This window comes from Sus scrofa, chromosome 1 (assembly GCF_054392235.1).
Source record: "Sus scrofa isolate SSC_HxYL_T2T_F1_AM1 chromosome 1, Sscrofa_HxYL_maternal_Yorkshire_Landrace_v2.0, whole genome shotgun sequence".
Classification (NCBI taxonomy): Eukaryota; Metazoa; Chordata; class Mammalia; order Artiodactyla; family Suidae; genus Sus; species Sus scrofa.
In genome coordinates, this window is record NC_139383.1 from 230,115,693 (window position 1) to 230,132,222 (window position 16,530).

At 40.2% G+C, this 16,530-nt stretch overlaps 2 long non-coding RNA genes across 8 annotated transcripts in view; both read left to right on the plus strand.

Annotated features, from left to right (window-relative positions):
* LOC100737021 (uncharacterized) overlaps window positions 1-16,530 on the plus strand; it is a 171,855-nt gene that overhangs the window by 67,461 nt on the left and 87,864 nt on the right. For 6 of the 7 annotated variants that reach the window (XR_014822420.1, XR_014822417.1, XR_014822415.1 and 3 more), the window contains exons 2-3: window positions 11,185-11,319; window positions 14,070-14,158. This is a non-coding gene — a long non-coding RNA (uncharacterized LOC100737021). The remainder of the gene's footprint in view (window positions 1-11,184; window positions 11,320-14,069; window positions 14,159-16,530) is intronic. The other variant, XR_014822418.1, reaches the window with a different exon arrangement.
* On the plus strand, window positions 446-5,086 carry LOC146407042 (uncharacterized). The gene is made up of 2 exons (XR_014822431.1): window positions 446-802; window positions 1,521-5,086. It is a non-coding gene; the product is annotated as an uncharacterized LOC146407042 (long non-coding RNA).

Sequence of the window (16,530 nt, forward strand, 5' to 3'; positions counted from 1 at the left end):
AGCAAAGCATTATAGCAAATGTTGGTGCTGCTGAGGTTGTGGATGCTGCTATAGAGAAATGGATATGCGGTACTGTCACAGGTGGAGGGGGGATTTGCCATCACACTCACATGATGAGGAGGTAAGCACTCTCATCATCCATGTACATGTCTGGAATAGAGGTTAACAGTATCTGATTCACCTGGTTTTTGTGGAAATTTAATGAAAGACTGTTTAACACTTTTGTAAACTAATGTACTATGCAAGTAGAGGTGGGTTCTAAATTGTTTTCTTCAACCTTTTAAATTATTGTCATTATTTCCCCACTACGGTGCCTTTTTAGAAGCTTTCTTCTAATTGCTTTCTCCCACTGTGGAATTTTAAGACTATAGGTGTGCTGTATATCTGTTTATGTAATCGGATAGCGTCAAGGTTTGGAGGGTCACAACCCACTGTGATATCTAAGTTTTTTTTTTTTGTTTTTTTTTTTTGCCTCACAAGAACTGATTTACATTCATTGCCCTTGGGGTATTATCACTGTCATTGAGAAGGCATAAATAAATAAAAGAAGAATGGATTCTAAAAGTAAAAAAAAAAACATTATGGTGTTTTAATTATTAAACTAAAAGCAGTTTAATACCACTTATTCTGCATTTTGGGTCCTATTGGGAATGTAATAGAAAATTCAAAAACAATTAATACTACTGAGTTAAAATGCCCTAAAGAGGAAATGAATCTGACTAGTATCCATGAGGATGCAGGTTCAGTCCCTGGCCTTGCTCAGTGGGTTAAGGATCCAGCATTGCCTTGAACTGTGGTGTAGGTCGCAGACGCGGTTCAGATGAAGTGTTGCTGTGGCTGTGGCATAGGCCGGCAGCTACAGCTCCAGTTCAACCCCTAGCTTGGGAACCTCCATATACCATGGGTGTGGCCCTAAAAAGACAAAAAATAAAGTGCCTTAGAGAAATTAAATGTCTATAGCCTGTGTAAGGCTAAAATGTCTATAACATTTCAAATGGACAGAAATACTCATGAAAATGAATGGAGATTTAGTGAAGTCTGAAGAGGCAAAAATAAAATCTGATAGAGGACAAAAACATGAGAAATTGAAGAGAAGATGAAAGCTTTCTAGAGAGGCAGCTAATTTGAATTTAAGCTTATCATAAAAAGGAAACATAAGGGAAAGGTTTGAGAGGCAATAGGATAGAAGGGAAATTGAGCTGGATAAGAAAGCTGAAGGAAATAATGTTCTCTTCTGGTAGGTAAAAGTTACTACATTAACTAGATAGCTCCCCCTCACCCCCCCGCCCAACTTTGTTTGGAAAGGAAAGATTAAACACAACTAAATCTGGAAAGACAGTGGCATGTAACAAATAAGGGACAATTGTAAGCTTATGGCTTATAGGTTAGCTATCTGGTCGTAGGCCACAGGTCTGGAAGCAATCTTTATGTGGCCCCTTTTTACCTATTGCTTTTTTTTTTTTTTTTTTTTTTTTTGGTCTTTTTGCCATTTTCTTGGGCCGCTCCTGCGGCATATGGAGGTTCCCAGGCTAGGGGTTGAATCAGAGCTCTAGCCGCTGGCTTACGCCACAGCCACAGCAGTGCCAGATCTGAGCCACGTCTGCGACCTATACCACAGCTCACGGCAACACCAGATCCTTAACCCACTGAGCAAGGCCAGGAACCGAACCCGCAACCTCATGGTTCCTAGTTGGATTCCTTAACTGCTGAGCCACGACGGGAACTCCTACCTATTCCCTTTGTTCCTCATTCCCCATCTTCCTTCTGTTTATAAATCCCTAGCAGAATGGTCATGTCTGAGGTTTCAGCCCACATCTCACCAAGAGCAACTTCACAGACCCTCCTTCTCTCGTCGGCTCAGCCTTCCTACCTCCCAGCCATTCCCATGGGTCCCCACTTCCTTACTTTTGCTGGTAGCTGACACTTGTATTTGTACTGCCTTCTTCGTGCTTCGTTTTCTACATTCATACTCCTTTTAATTCCTACTTCCCCATGTGGACATTGAGAGGGAGTAAGAGCCTCACTTGATGGCTAAAGCTCAGAGAGGTACATGACCTGCCTTGGTCACACAGGTGGTAGGATGAGACTTTGGGTCTTTGACTCTGAATCTAATGTGCTCTCTTCTCTTTAGTCTGGGCCTGTCTGGCAACTTGACTGTATGTAGATTTTCAGTTGACATTTTTTCTATGATGAACGTATAGTCAGATAACATTTTCCTTTGAAGATGGATGGATGATGGTAAATAGACACACTAAAGGTGTCCGCATTATAAAATTTTTATTTTATCCTCCTCATTTGTTAGCATCTGCCAGCAACTGGAAATAAAGCTTGAAATCTGCTTTTCTGTCAGCAAATGTTTTGTTCTTGTCCAAGATGAGAGCTAAACATTGACTCCACAGAATGGATATCTTCCATTCTGGTACAATATAGTTCACTGAGTTTTTAGGTATGTGCTATAGGTTAATGACCATAGATGGAGGCCAAAGTGTTCACAGGCAGTGCTGGGTGTTACACTCCTTGAAGTTAGAAGTTAGAATATGCTGCGCTTATTTTTGTGCCCATGAGCCTAGCCTGGCCCTGGTACATGATTGGTGTGTAGCACATGTTTATTGAAGTAAAGGAGCTATTGTTTCCCCCCTTTGTCTATAGGGCATGTCTGCCAAGTTTATAACAATTCTCCCTTCTCTGGGAACTCAGAAGTGGCCTTGGCTATTTCTTCCCTGAACACTGTACCCATCCACCTCCAGTCATAGTTAACGGACCAGCTTGATCACCTGACTATATCAGCCAAATTCCTCTCCATGAGATTTGGGATTGAGATACTGAGGGACTGAGTGTTAGTCTCTGTGGCTAAACCCAGAACATAAAGATACAGGAGCAGTAATAGAGCCATCTTGTGGATTGAAGGTTGGAGAAAGCTAGACTTCCAAGGGAAGAAGCTGAAACCAGTATATAGAGAAGAGCAGACAGAATAGTGCATGAAATTCCCAGGGTATTCCCATCCAGTCTGGAATGGGCAGTCTTGGTTGCATTTCTGCATTTGATCTGTGAGACACTCTCGTGTTCTTATAATAAATTCCCTTTTTTTTTTCTTCAAGTTGGTTTCCATTATTTGTAATTAAATCACCTCTACTACCACATCAAGATTCAGATTTCTAATTTCAATGGACGAAATTATACTAAACAGAAAATATATATATAAGGGGGAGAAACCAAACTTAGTTTATAAAATACAAACAGAAATCAGTTGGGAATTTTATATGTGTGTGTGTGTGTGTATATTTAGGATTGGTAGAATAATGCTGAGGGGCTCTGTACTTAGTTTTGAATGGAATTTTTCCTCCAAGGTGGAGTAAGAGCATGAAGAAAAGTAATATGTGCCTGAAAATCATAGACAATTGTCAATGATTAAGTGAAGGACCAAATGGGATACGTGAGAAACCTAGGTGTCGCTCCTTGATGCTTTCTCTATGACCTTTTGAGTCTGTGTCCACCCATCATTGCTGGTGAGGGCTCCCACAGTGGCCTTCTGTAAGCAGATTACTGGCACTCTTGTGCTTCTTCACACTGTGACTACAGTCATCTTCTAAAAATGCCCAGTTGATCCTGTCACCTCTTCCAGGTCAGTTTTATAGTAGTTTCTTTTTGCTTTTCCCCAAAAAGTCATGTAAGGTACAGCTGCTGTTTACCTGTTTAGCCTCATCTGTAGCCCACCTGCCTCCCTGCCTCTGCTCCTGCCATGGGCATCCTTTTAACTCCTTACCTTCCCAGGATCCCTACACCATGGGGCTCGTGCACAGTTGTCCCCTATACCGGATCACTCTTTTCTGCCACTTTTAGCCAGCTTTCCTTGGCTTATTGACTAGATCTTTCGTAATGGAGCACCATGTATCCATCTTTTCTACCATATGTCATAGTAGCAATTTTTACTTTTTTTCTTTTATTGTGTATGTAATATTATATTTTGACTTTTGTATCCAATACAGCATGCTCGCCCCTCCAAATTTAGTTTTCATTTGTCACCATACTGTTGACTCACTTTATCCATTTTGCTTTTCCCCCAATTCCCTTCCCTTTGATAACTGATACTCTGTTCTCTGCATCATTGTGTTTGTTTTAGTTTTGGTTTGTTTGTTTACTTTATATTTCTCATATGAGTAAAATAATACTGTGTTTACTTAGCATTACTTAGCACAGATCCTCAAGATTCATCCATGTTTTCGCAAATGACAACATTTGCAATCTTTTTTTTTATAAATGAGTAGTTGCTCATTGCATCTGTATAACACATCTTCTTTATCCATTCATATGTCAGTGGGCACTCATATTGTTTCCATACCTTGGCCATTGTAATAATTCTGCAGTGAACATAGGGGTGCATATATTTTTCGATTAGTGTTTTCATAGTCTTTGGATAAATACTCAGAGGTAAAATAGAAAGATTATATGGCAGACCCTGAGGACTGCTAAAGCAATCCTGAGAAAAAAGAACAAATCTTGAAAATATCACATCCCCTCATTTCAAATTACATTGCAAAGCTATGGTAATCGAAGCAGTATGGTCTTGGCAGAAAAAAAGACACATAGATCAATGGAACAGAATTGAGAACCTAGGAATAAAACCACACGTAAATGGACAATTAATTTATGACAGAGGAGCAAAGCACACACAATGGAGAAAGGACAGTATCTTTACTAAATCGTGCTGGGAAAACTGGACAGCTACATGCACAAGAATGAAACTAGACCACAATTTCTCACCATACACAAAAATCTACTTGAAACAGATTAAAGACTTGAAAGTAAGATCTGAAACCACAAGACTCCTAGAAGAAAACATAGGCATTATGCTCCTTAACATTGGTCTTAGCAATATCTTTCTGGATCTATCTCCTCAGGCAAGGGAAACAAAGGCAAAAATAAACAAACAGGACTACATCAAACTAAAAAGCTACTGCACACCAAAGGAAACCATCAAAAAAGAAAAGACAGCCTACTGAATGAGAGAAGATAATTAAAAAATATCTGGTAAGAGTTAGTATTCAAACTATATAAAGAACTCATACAACCTAACAATTAAAACAAACAATCCAATTAAAAAATGGGTAGAACATATAAAGAGGAATTGGTGCCCATCCTCCTTAAACTCTTTCAAAAGGTTGAAGAAGGAATACTCCCAAAGACATTCTATGATGCCATCATCACCCTAATTCCAAAACCAGACAGAGATACCACCAAAAAAGAAAACTATCGCCCAATATCATTGATGAATATAGATGCAAAAATTCTCAACAAAATCTTAGCCAACTGAATCCAACAACATACCAAAAAGATCATACAACATGACCAGGTAGGGTTCATCCCAGGTTCACAAGGATGGTTCAACATACACAAATCAATCAACATCATACACCACATTAACAAAAGAAAAGTCAAAAATCATATGATCATCTCCATAGATGCAGAAATAGCATTTGACAAAGTCCAACATCCATTCATGATCGAGACCCTCGCCAAAGTGGGTACAGAGGGAACATTCCTGAACATAATCAAAGCCATTTATGATAAGCCCACAGCAAATATAATCCTCAATGGGGAAAAACTGAAAGCCTTCTCACTCAAATCTGGAACAAGACAGGGATGCCCACTCTCACCACTGCTCTTCAACATCGTTTTGGAAGTCCTAGCCACAGCAATTAGACAAACAAAAGAAATAAAAGGCATCCATGTAGGAAGGGAAGAGATAAAACCGTCACTGTATGCAGATGACATGATACTATACATAGAAAACCCTAAGGACTCAAGCCAAAAACTCCTTGAACTGATTAATAAATTCAGCAAAGTAGCAGGATATAAGATTAACATTCAGAAATCAGTTGCATTTCTGTATACCAGCAATGAAATATTAGAAAAGGAATACAAAAATACGATACCTTTTAAAATTGCACCTCACAAAATCAATTATCTCGGAATACACCTGACCAAGGAGGTAAAGGACCTATATGCCGAGAACTATAAAACTTTAATCAAAGAAATCAAAGAAGATGTAAAGAAATGGAAAAATATTCCATGTTCCTGGATTGGGAAAATCAATATTGTAAAAATGGCCATACTACCCAAAGCACTCTACAGATTCAATGCAATCCCTATCCAATGACCCAGGACATTTTTCACAGAACTAGAACAGACAATCCAAACATTTATACGGAACAACAAAAGACACAGAATCGCCAAAGCAATCCTGAGAAACAAAAACCAAGCAGGAGGCATAACTCTCCCAGACTTCAAGAAATACTACAAAGCCACAATGATCAAAACAGTGTGGTACTGGTATCAAAACAGACAGACAGACAAATGGAACAGAATAGAGAACCCAGAAATAAACCCTGACACCTGTGGTCAATTAATCTTTGACAAGGGAGGCAAGAACATAAAATGGGAAAAAGAAAGTCTATTCAGCAAGCATTGCTGGGAAACCTGGACAGCTGCATGCAAAGCAATGAAACTAGAACACACCCTCACACCATGCACAAAAATAAACTCAAAATGGCTGAAAGACTTAAATATACGACAGGACACCATCAAACTCCTAGAAGAAAACATAGGCAAAACACTCTCTGACATCAACATTATGAATATTTTCTCAGGTCAGTCTCCCAAAGCAATAGAAATTAGAGCAAAAATAAACCCATGGGACCTAATCAAACCAACAAGCTTTTGCACAGCAAAGGAAACCAAAAAGAAAACAAAAAGACAACTTACAGAATGGGAGAAAAAAGTTTCAAATGATGCAACCTACAAGGGCTTAATCTCTAGAATATATAAACAACTTATACAACCCAACAGCAAAAAAGCCAATCAATCAATGGAAAAATGGGCAAAAGACCTGAATAGACATTTCTCCAAAGAAGATATGCAGATGGCCAGCAAACACATGAAAAAATGCTCAACATCGCTGATTATAAGAGAAATGCAAATCAAAACTACCATGAGATGCCACCTCACACCAGTCAGAATGGCCATCATTAATAAATCCAGAAATAACAAGTGCTGGAGGGGTTATGGAGAAAAGGGAACCCTCCTGCACTGTTGGTGGGAATGTCAACTGGTACAGCCACTATGGAGAACAGTTTGGAGATACCTTAGAAATCTATACATAGACCTTCCATATGACCCCGCAATCCCACTCTTGGGCATACATCCGGACAAAACTCTACTTAAAAGAGACACATGCACCCGCATGTTCATTGCAGCACTATTCACGATAGCCAGGACATGGAAACAACCCAAATGTCCATCAACAGATGATTGGATTCGGAAGATGTGGTATATATACACAATGGAATACTCCTCAGCCATAAAAAAGAATGACATCATGCCATTTGCAGCAACATGGATGGAACTAGAGAATCTCCTACTGAGTGAAATGAGCCAGAAAGACAAAGACAAATACCATATGATATCACTTATAGCTGGAATCTAATATCCAGCACAAATGAACATCTCCTCAGAAAAGAAAATCATGGACTTGGAGAAGAGACTTGTGGTTGCCTGATGGGAGGGGGAGGGAGTGGGAGGGATCGGGAGCTTGGGCTTGTCATACACAACTTAGAATAGATTTACAAGGAGATCCTGCTGAGTGGTATTGAGAACTTTGTCTAGATACTCATGTTACAACAGAACAAAGGGTGGGGAAAAAAATGTAATTGTAATGTATACATGTAAGGATAACTTGATCCCCTTGCTGTACAGTGGGAAAATAAAAAAAAAAAAATGGGTAGAGGAACTGAATAGACATTTTCCTAAAAAAGACATACAAATGGTCAACAAGCACATTAAAAAATGTTCAATAGGAGTTTCTGTCTTGGCACAGTGGTTAACGATTCCGACTAGGAAGCATGAGGTTGCGGGTTCGGTCCCTGGCCTTGCTCAGTGGGTTAAGGATCCGGCGTTGCCATGAGCTGTGGTGTAGGTTGCAGACACGGCTTGGATCTGGTGTTGCTGTGGCTCTGGCGTAGACTGGCAGCTACAGCTCCAATTATACGCCTAGCCTGGGAACCTCCATAAGCTGCAGGTGTAGTCCTAGAAAAGAAAAAAAAAAAGTTCAGTATTACTAATTATTAGAGAAATGCAAATCAGAGCCACAATGAGATATCACCTCATGCCCATTAAATGGATATTATCAAAAAGTCAAGAAATAGCAAGTGTTGAAGAGAATGTGGAGAAAAGGGAATCCTCATACAATTTGCACCTCATAAATTGGTGCAAACCACTGTGGAAAGCAGTATGGAGGTTCCTCAAAAAATTAAGAATAGAACTAAAACAATAGTTTTGAACATTGAACTCTACTAAGCCCCGGGAGGCCTTGAAAGGAACTCAGGGGATATAGAGGGAAAGAGAATTCCAATTACTAGCAATTCCCAGAATTCCATGGAGGAAAGATGCTCTGACAGGTATGTCCTAAGGTCTGTAATTCTGGCCGTGAGCATAGGACTGAGCAGATGGGAATGGAGGGGAATCTTGGGGATCATTCAACGGAACAAGAACCTCAAGTCAGCTGATAGGACTGGCTATCATAAGTCCCTTTTCCTTTTCTCTCTGTGTCCCTTTAGAAAGAGTGTGCATTCAAGTATAAAACATAGCTTACCCTGCTGGAGAAGGATTTTTCTTGTGTCTAGACTATAGAAGTAACTGTACTTTGAGCTAGGATTTCTGCATAAACTTTCTGCCTTAAGAGGAAGAAGAGGACAGAGATGTTTCCAAAGGTAGAAGGATTGAAGCTCTCTAAGCAGGAAAGTAAAGTCATCTTATGGAGGTGATGATAGACATTGCGGGAGAGAGGCATGAAAGGCACTCAGGGAATGAAAAAAAAAGAAAGAAAGAAAGAAAAAAGAGAAAGCACAAGCTACTTACCTGAGCATGTGGGACAGGAACTTCATGCTAGTTCAATGACCGTATTTTCTGGCAAGTATTCCCCGAGCTCACAGCTCAGTAGATGGGCTAGTTAAACTTTTCTCGAAAATACATGTTTTACTTTAGGAAGATTAATCTGGCTGCAAATTTAAGAAAAAATTGAAATCCTGAAATGTTCCAGTTATATAAAAAATTACATGGCATTTTGTTTTTTCCATGAAATGAGATAGTACATAGTGCTCTGCAAAAAGCATTTTTGTTAAAATTCCAACAATTAAACCCAGGCATCCTTTCCAAAGAGCTTAACAAACACCATCCATGCAGTATGAAGCACAGGAATTATCATGAGAACACATTTTTCAAGAATTCATCCCCCGCCTCCCTTTCACTTGGGAGGTAGCCTCTTATCCGTGGCTGTTGGATGTAACCAGTGAACCGAATGCTTGAAACCAGTTTGCTGGTTGGAAAAGAGGTTATAGATTCTCACAGTGTGTATAGATTTGGAGAATTTCATTGTTTAACTTCACATGTGGATGATTCTAACCTCACGCTACTTTAAGTCAGGCACACTGGGCAAAGTATATGGATTCTTCTTTTTGAGTGAAGTCTTCAGGGGAGCTGAAAAATGTTTTAACAGGTCTGAATGCTGCCGTGAGTTTAAAATACTGTATGTGCTTCTGGTTACATGAGAGATATTTTTTGTAAGCATGTGTTTTAATTTTTTTTGGGGGGTGGGTGGTATTGATGAGAAATTTCCTGTGTATTTTACACAGTACTAAGGGGACAATGGAAATGATTGATAAAACACCAAGTTTAATAAATAGATTTTGGGGTCTTTTTTAAAATGATCTCTGTGGGTTAGTAGATGCAAACTATTACATTTAGAATGAATAAGCAATGAAATACTACTATATGGCACAGGGAACTGTAGCCAGTCTCTTGGGGTAGAACATGATAGAGGATGATATGAGAAAAAGAGTATATATATATCCTTGTATATATATATATATATATAAATATATATATATATGACTGGGTTACTTTGTTGTAGAGCATAAATTGACACAACACTGTAAATCAACTGTAATTAAACAATTTAAAAAACAAAAACAATGACCACTGCTTGAGCTGTTGTTGATTTATTGTTTTCAGAGTTGTAAAACCCGACCAATGTTTTATTCATATCTGTTAGCATTATTGGTCATAGGACCTAAATTTGTATTCTTGAAATAAAAAGAAACTTTCTCCATCCCTAATGAAAAGGCGGAACAGAGGGAATGTGGTATCTGGCACACACATACTCCTTGAATGATCCTATACATTTGTATTATTTTTCACTAAATATTAAACATTCAATCAAATAATTGGTATTAAATTCTTTGTATGGGTGCAAAAGCTCAGCCTAATTGAGGCCAGCCTCTCTTCTGGGCATTGTTTCAGAATACACATAAGGTGGTAAGGCCACACGCTCCTGAATGTTTCCCTTCAAGACCTGGCAGTGTGTCCCAACCCTCAAACCACCACCCCATCCACTTTTTCCCTCGACTTACTATCATTGGCCCAGAGACAGATCATTCCAGCAGGAAGTCTGCTGTTTTGAAATGGTTTATGCAGCCTTTGTAACAGGAAATGATTTATTATTCCTAACTCTCATTCATAAGGCAACCATTAGGAGCAAGTGTAGGGATCAAAGCATGGCCATAGGGAGGATTTTAGTTTGTGACAAGGAAAATCTCTTTCTATTTAATGGGGAGAGGCATCTCTGACCTTTATCTGTATGGGTTTATGCTGGGAGATAGGCCCTATGGACATTCATTGACTTGAACTGAAGGATCTTTGTAATATGTAGGTATGTTTTAGAAATGAAATTCCCAAGGTCCTCATCTGGGGTGAGCAGTTGGTGAAGAAAAGCATCCAGTTAATATTTTTCTCAAACCTCTGCTTTTTTAAAATTTATTTATTTATTTATTTATTTAATTTATTTATTTACTTTGTCTTTTTAGGGCTGTACCCGTGGCATATGGACATTCCCAAGCTAGGGGTTGAATCAGAGCTGCAGCTGCCAGCTTACACCACAGCCACAGCAATGCCAGATCCGAGATGCATCTGTAACCTATAAAACAGCTCACAGCAGATCCTTAACCCCCTGAGCAAGGCCAGGGATGTTCGTCAGATTCTTTTCCACTGAGCCACGACAGGAATGCCAAACCTCTGCATTTTTTACTTTGATTTTTTTTTTTTTTTTTGACTAACAAGTTATTTCTCTTTCAGGCCCCACAAAGGACTGTCATATGAACCTGAGGGGGTCACAGAAAACAAACAAAGGACTCTAATGTTTAGCCAAAGGATACCACAAGAGGTGCAAGACTCAATGAACAGGGCCAGAGACCAGCTGTGCATGGCCAGGTAGGAAGATGAGAAACAGTTCATTCTCATCTGTGGTGGTTATTGGCACAAAAAACTTGTGAAGCATGTCAACCCAACTTTAGGATCTTGGATTTTAATTTTTCAAAGACTGCATGGCAGGCACATCTTCCATACAACTAACATTAGTAAATTGTATTTTAAAACTAATACACACTTTGGTGATTAGCAGCTTGGGGACTACCTGCTATATTTCTTGAGAAAAACCCCCAGAGAGTCAGAAGTAACTCTAGGACTGAGGCCATTTTCAGGGTGTGTGCTTCATCATTTTTAGGTATTGGGCTTCCCTTGAGATTCAGTCTGCAGCCTAGTCTGGAGCAGGCCACCTACAGCTTAAATTCTTCTGAGACAAAAGAACAAGAAGGAGTTGTTATTATCAAGGAGCAGGCAGGGTACACTTTTCCCTTGGTTCCAGGGATGAGCAAATTTAAAGGGTGGTCATGACATGGACAGAATGATATTTTTAGTATATGAACTGATTCCTCCCTCTGGCAACTCTTATTGCCTCAACCTCTGACCCCAACTTCATTCTGCCATCATTTATTGTGTCATGGAATAAAAGAGTTTCACTAAAGAAAAAGAAAAAAAATGTTTTGATTTTCAAAAGTTAAGACCCTAAGGATATGTGGCATAGAAATTGTGCATTGGAGCAAGGCTTCTTGCCTCTGATAGAACATATAGTTTTCCAGGTGTGCTGGTGATGAGGGGAAGGGAGGAGAGGGCTAAGTCTAGGGAGGGAAGAGCTTTTAGACATCAGGAGGTCAAAGGGCAGACAGAAAGGCAGATGGGGGCGGAGAGAGCTCTTAGATGCTGCTGTTCCCCCTCTCTTCTGAGAAAGTGGCTTCGTGCCCTGCCCCTCAGAGGGAAAGTTGGTAAACAGAGAAACCCCAGATTGTGTGGGTTGTCATCACTTCCCAAGTAGAACCCGAAGAGACTATAAAACCCCATTTCTTGGGAGAGAAATGGCTGAGTGGTGTCTAAGGTCCAGAGTCTGAGCCAGCCTCAAGGAGTTGCATGCACACAGCATAGCAGTTGGCTGTGAGAATGAGTCCTCAGGAGTTCCTCTTGTGGCTCAGTGGTAATGAACCTGACTAGAATCTTTGAGGATGCAGGTTCAATCCCTGGCCTTGCTCAGTGGGTCAGGGATCTGGTGTTACTGTGAACTGTGGTATAGGTCTCAGATGCCGCTGGGATCCCGCATTGCTGCGGCCATGGTGTAGGGTGGCAGCTGAAGCTCCAGTTTGACCCCTAGCCGGGGAACTTCCATGTGCTGTGGCGTGGTCCTAAAAAAAAAAAAACAAAGGACCTACACCCACAACTTTTTTTTTTTTTGTCTTTTTGCTATTTCTTTGGGCCGCTCCCCCGGCATATGGAGGTTCCCAGGCTAGGGGTCAAATCGGAGCTGCAGCCACCGGCCTACGCCAGAGCCACAGCAACGCAGGATCCGAGCCGCGTCTGCAACCTATACCACAGCTCATGGCAACGCCGGATCCTTAACCCACTGAGCAAGGGCAGGGACCGAACCTGCAACCTCATGGTTCCTAGTCAGATTCGTTAACCACTGCGCCACGACGGGAACTCCTACACCCACAACTTTTGATTGGCATCTGACCCTGGAGCTGTCTTGTGGGACTGAGCCCTTAACTTGTGGGATGGACTCTACCTCTAGTAGATAGTGTGAGAATTGAATTGCATTTTAGGGCCTCCAGTTGGTATTAGAGAATTGGTTGGTGTGGTTGAGGAGGAACCAACTTGTTTGGGATTAGAAGTGTTTTAAGTAAAAATAGTTCAGATCTTTGGATATCATCCCTATTTTCCAAGGCAGAGTTCACATCTTAACATTTCCCAGGCATCTTCACAGACTTCTCAGTTATTATTATTTTATCTGTCCTCATATTCCTTTAGCACTTCTCACACTCATCATAGCATTTTATCAAAGTCAGCCTTGTGTTTCAGGATGTGTTAGTGTGAGCTGCTGGGTGAATGAACCCCAGAAGGGTTCTGTCTTATGTCCTCACAGCACCTGCCATGGATTCAGCATCTTCAGCTGGCAGGTGTTTTGGTGCCTGGTACATGATAAAATCACAGTAACTATTTGGAAAACTAAATTGAGTTTAAAATCCTCAACCTCATGGTGAAATGTGAGAGAGCTCCTTGAAAGAATGTTTTGTTGTCCCTGATTTTGATTCTGCCACTCTTTTTCTTCTTTTTCTCCAGCACAACTTCAAATTTTTTCAAACATACAAAACATTTTAAAGAACTGTTGAGTGATCACCAATATAACCACCACCCTAATTTCCATTATATATGTCCTATTATATGTATATATCTGTAAGTATTTATGTAGTCTTATTTGTTTATCTGTCCATCCCTCCCTCAGTCAGTACAAATTATTTCTTCCTCTCTGCCTTTCACATACAACCAATGTTTCAGAGACCTTAGACTCTGGAATCAGATCTGGGATTCATTCCTGGATTTAGTCCTTACTCCTTGTATGGCCCTACGGTTGTTCCTTAACCTGCATTTGTTTCCCCCTTTGTAAAACAGAGAGAGGCAGTGAAGCCTGTTTCACAGGTTGTGGTGAGGATTAAATGTGATAACATAGATAAAGGGCCAGGCACATGGTGTATGTTCAGTACACAGTAGCAAGAGAAAAAGTGCAAGGTAAGTATTTATTTCAGCCATCAACACTCATTTGCAATGAGTTGTGCTGCTTGTGTTCTTGCTTGCAGCCTCTGCTTTAGGCCCAAGAAGGAAAGAAATTCACAGGAGATAGTGAATCTCAGACTCTTCCTCAGTTACCAGCAGGAGGATTCTAGAGGTGAGTAAGAGGGGACCTGGGCTTTGGTGTGGAAACCAAAGCTGCACCATCAAAAGGCTATAGAGTCAAGAGTAGAGTCACCAGTTATCTACTTTAACCCAGACAAGATGGGGGATCCTCATGATCAACTAAAACTTGGAAGAAACTTTGCTAAAAACAGAGATGGGTTCAGGGAGAATGCCAGGGCTCTCCTGCAGCAATAAAAACTACTTCCTGAGCCTTTTGGTATATGTGTATATATGTGTGTGTGTGTGTGTGTGTGTGTGTGTATGTATATGTATACATATATATTTTTTTTCTTCTTTTTATGACCACATCTGTGATACATGGAAGTTCCCAGGCTAGGGGGCAAATTAGAGGTGCAACTGCTGGCCTAGGCCACAGCCACAGCAGTACCAGATCCAAGCCACATCTGCAACCTATGCTGTAGCTTGCAGCACTGCTGGATCCTTAACCCACTTAGTGAGGCCAGGGATTGAACCCACATCCTCATGGATACTAGTTGGATTCTTAACCTGCTTAGCCACAACAGGAACTCCAGGTGCATATTTTCTGAGTGTAGCCCCTCACTCTCCACTCTTAGGCTATATGATATCTGTAAATCAGGGAATCAGGACTATACTCAGATCATCTTGTTCCTGAAAAGACCCTGGAGAGGTGTAGCTAGAGGTGGAGGATGAGATCTCCTTCCTCATGGCCTCAGATCAGCCAGGATTGGGGATTGTTGCAAGATGGGAAAGAGAAAATTTCATCCTTTGTTTCCAGCCCATGTGCTCATCACGCCCATCCTCATGCCCAGTCATATCAATGCCCTTCATAACCCTCAGTTTAATTGTGTTGAATACAGGATGGCAGGAATATGATAATTGTGAGTGAATTAAACTATGGCCCACCTATACGACTTGTTTTCTGCTGCACACTTAGAGCTGAGGCATCTTAGTTCCATATTTGTGTTTGCCAGTCAAATTATCCCCTCACGAAGGGCAAAACGCCTACTGTCCTCCTCCTAATGGTTTGCACCTTGGATGACATGATACTCTGTGAAACTGAACCATACAAGTGCCTGCATCCCCCTGATTCCACTCCCAACCCTGAGAGTCTGTGTCAGTGGGTCTGGAGAGCCCACTGGAATCTACATTTTAAAAATCACTCCACATGACTTTAGTTCATAGCCAGAGCTGAGAAGTACGTCTTGCCTGTAAAGCTGTATAGCACTTCTTAGCAAAAACAGTGAGAGATGAAGCATGTCTTTTGAGATGCAAAATTTTGCTTGACCTTTTCATTTTGCTTTGTTTTCTACCAGTTGATGGGCAGACAGTGGAAAACCAGCTAAAATGAGAAGATTGGGAATACTTCCAAGGTAGACAAAGTTGGGCATAGAATAGAAATAGACAACCCAGGAGAGAACTTGAGACTCTCAGCTAAAGGAAGAAGAACTAATGGAAGTTATCATGGTTGATGTGGAAAGCATCAGAGGGATTAGCAGGCAAAGGGCATAACCTAGAACAAGAAAAGCAGACAGAAATGGAGTTACTGGGTGTGATCAATTCTTAAACATCCATCTTTCACTTTTTGACATCCCAGGCATCTGTTGGCCAGGTACCAGTTGGTGTAGAGACAATTGCCAATTGTCATTTCCAATGCAAGGCAGATTTTGTTGTTATTCTTGATGATGTACTGGAGAACTTCACTTCCTCATGGTTTTAGTTTGCTAACAATTTAAGGACTGAAGAAAGAGTAAAATCCTGATTATTGTCTGAAAACTTGTCATTTGCTGGTGGGATCAAAAAAGTAACAACATCAGAACCTTCAGAGCAAATTTTAGTTGCTTGGAAGAAAATTCCGGAGATAACAGTGGAATGCTTTTTAAAGCAATATTGCATTCTCAATGTTCTTAATGACACAGGCACTAATAACCTGTGAAAAATGGGAACAAATATGACAGTTTTGAGTTGGCCCAGGAAAATTGGAATCTAGATGTGTGAAGAAGTTCAGGGTGTAGTTCATTGGCAGCAATTTTTTCTCTCTTAATGTTATATAATAGTTGTGTATCTTATAATCAGCATGTCTTAGATTTAGTGTAATATAGTATTTGTGTTGGTCTTTATAAAGGAGAATATTGAAGGAAATTATTCTCTAAATAATCACCCAATGAAAGCATATATAAAACTATAGGAGATGGCCCAGGGTGCACAAATCTCTGTATGTCTAATTCCCAAAAAGGAATTTCTCTTTGATAAAAACAGAAGAACAACCATATGTTTAAACAATAATAACATTTTAAAAGAAAAACATTTGGTTTTCATTAAAAAGGAATTATTCCTATTTATTGGAGTTTGTTTGGAAAACTAAGTAGGCATATGAATAGAAAC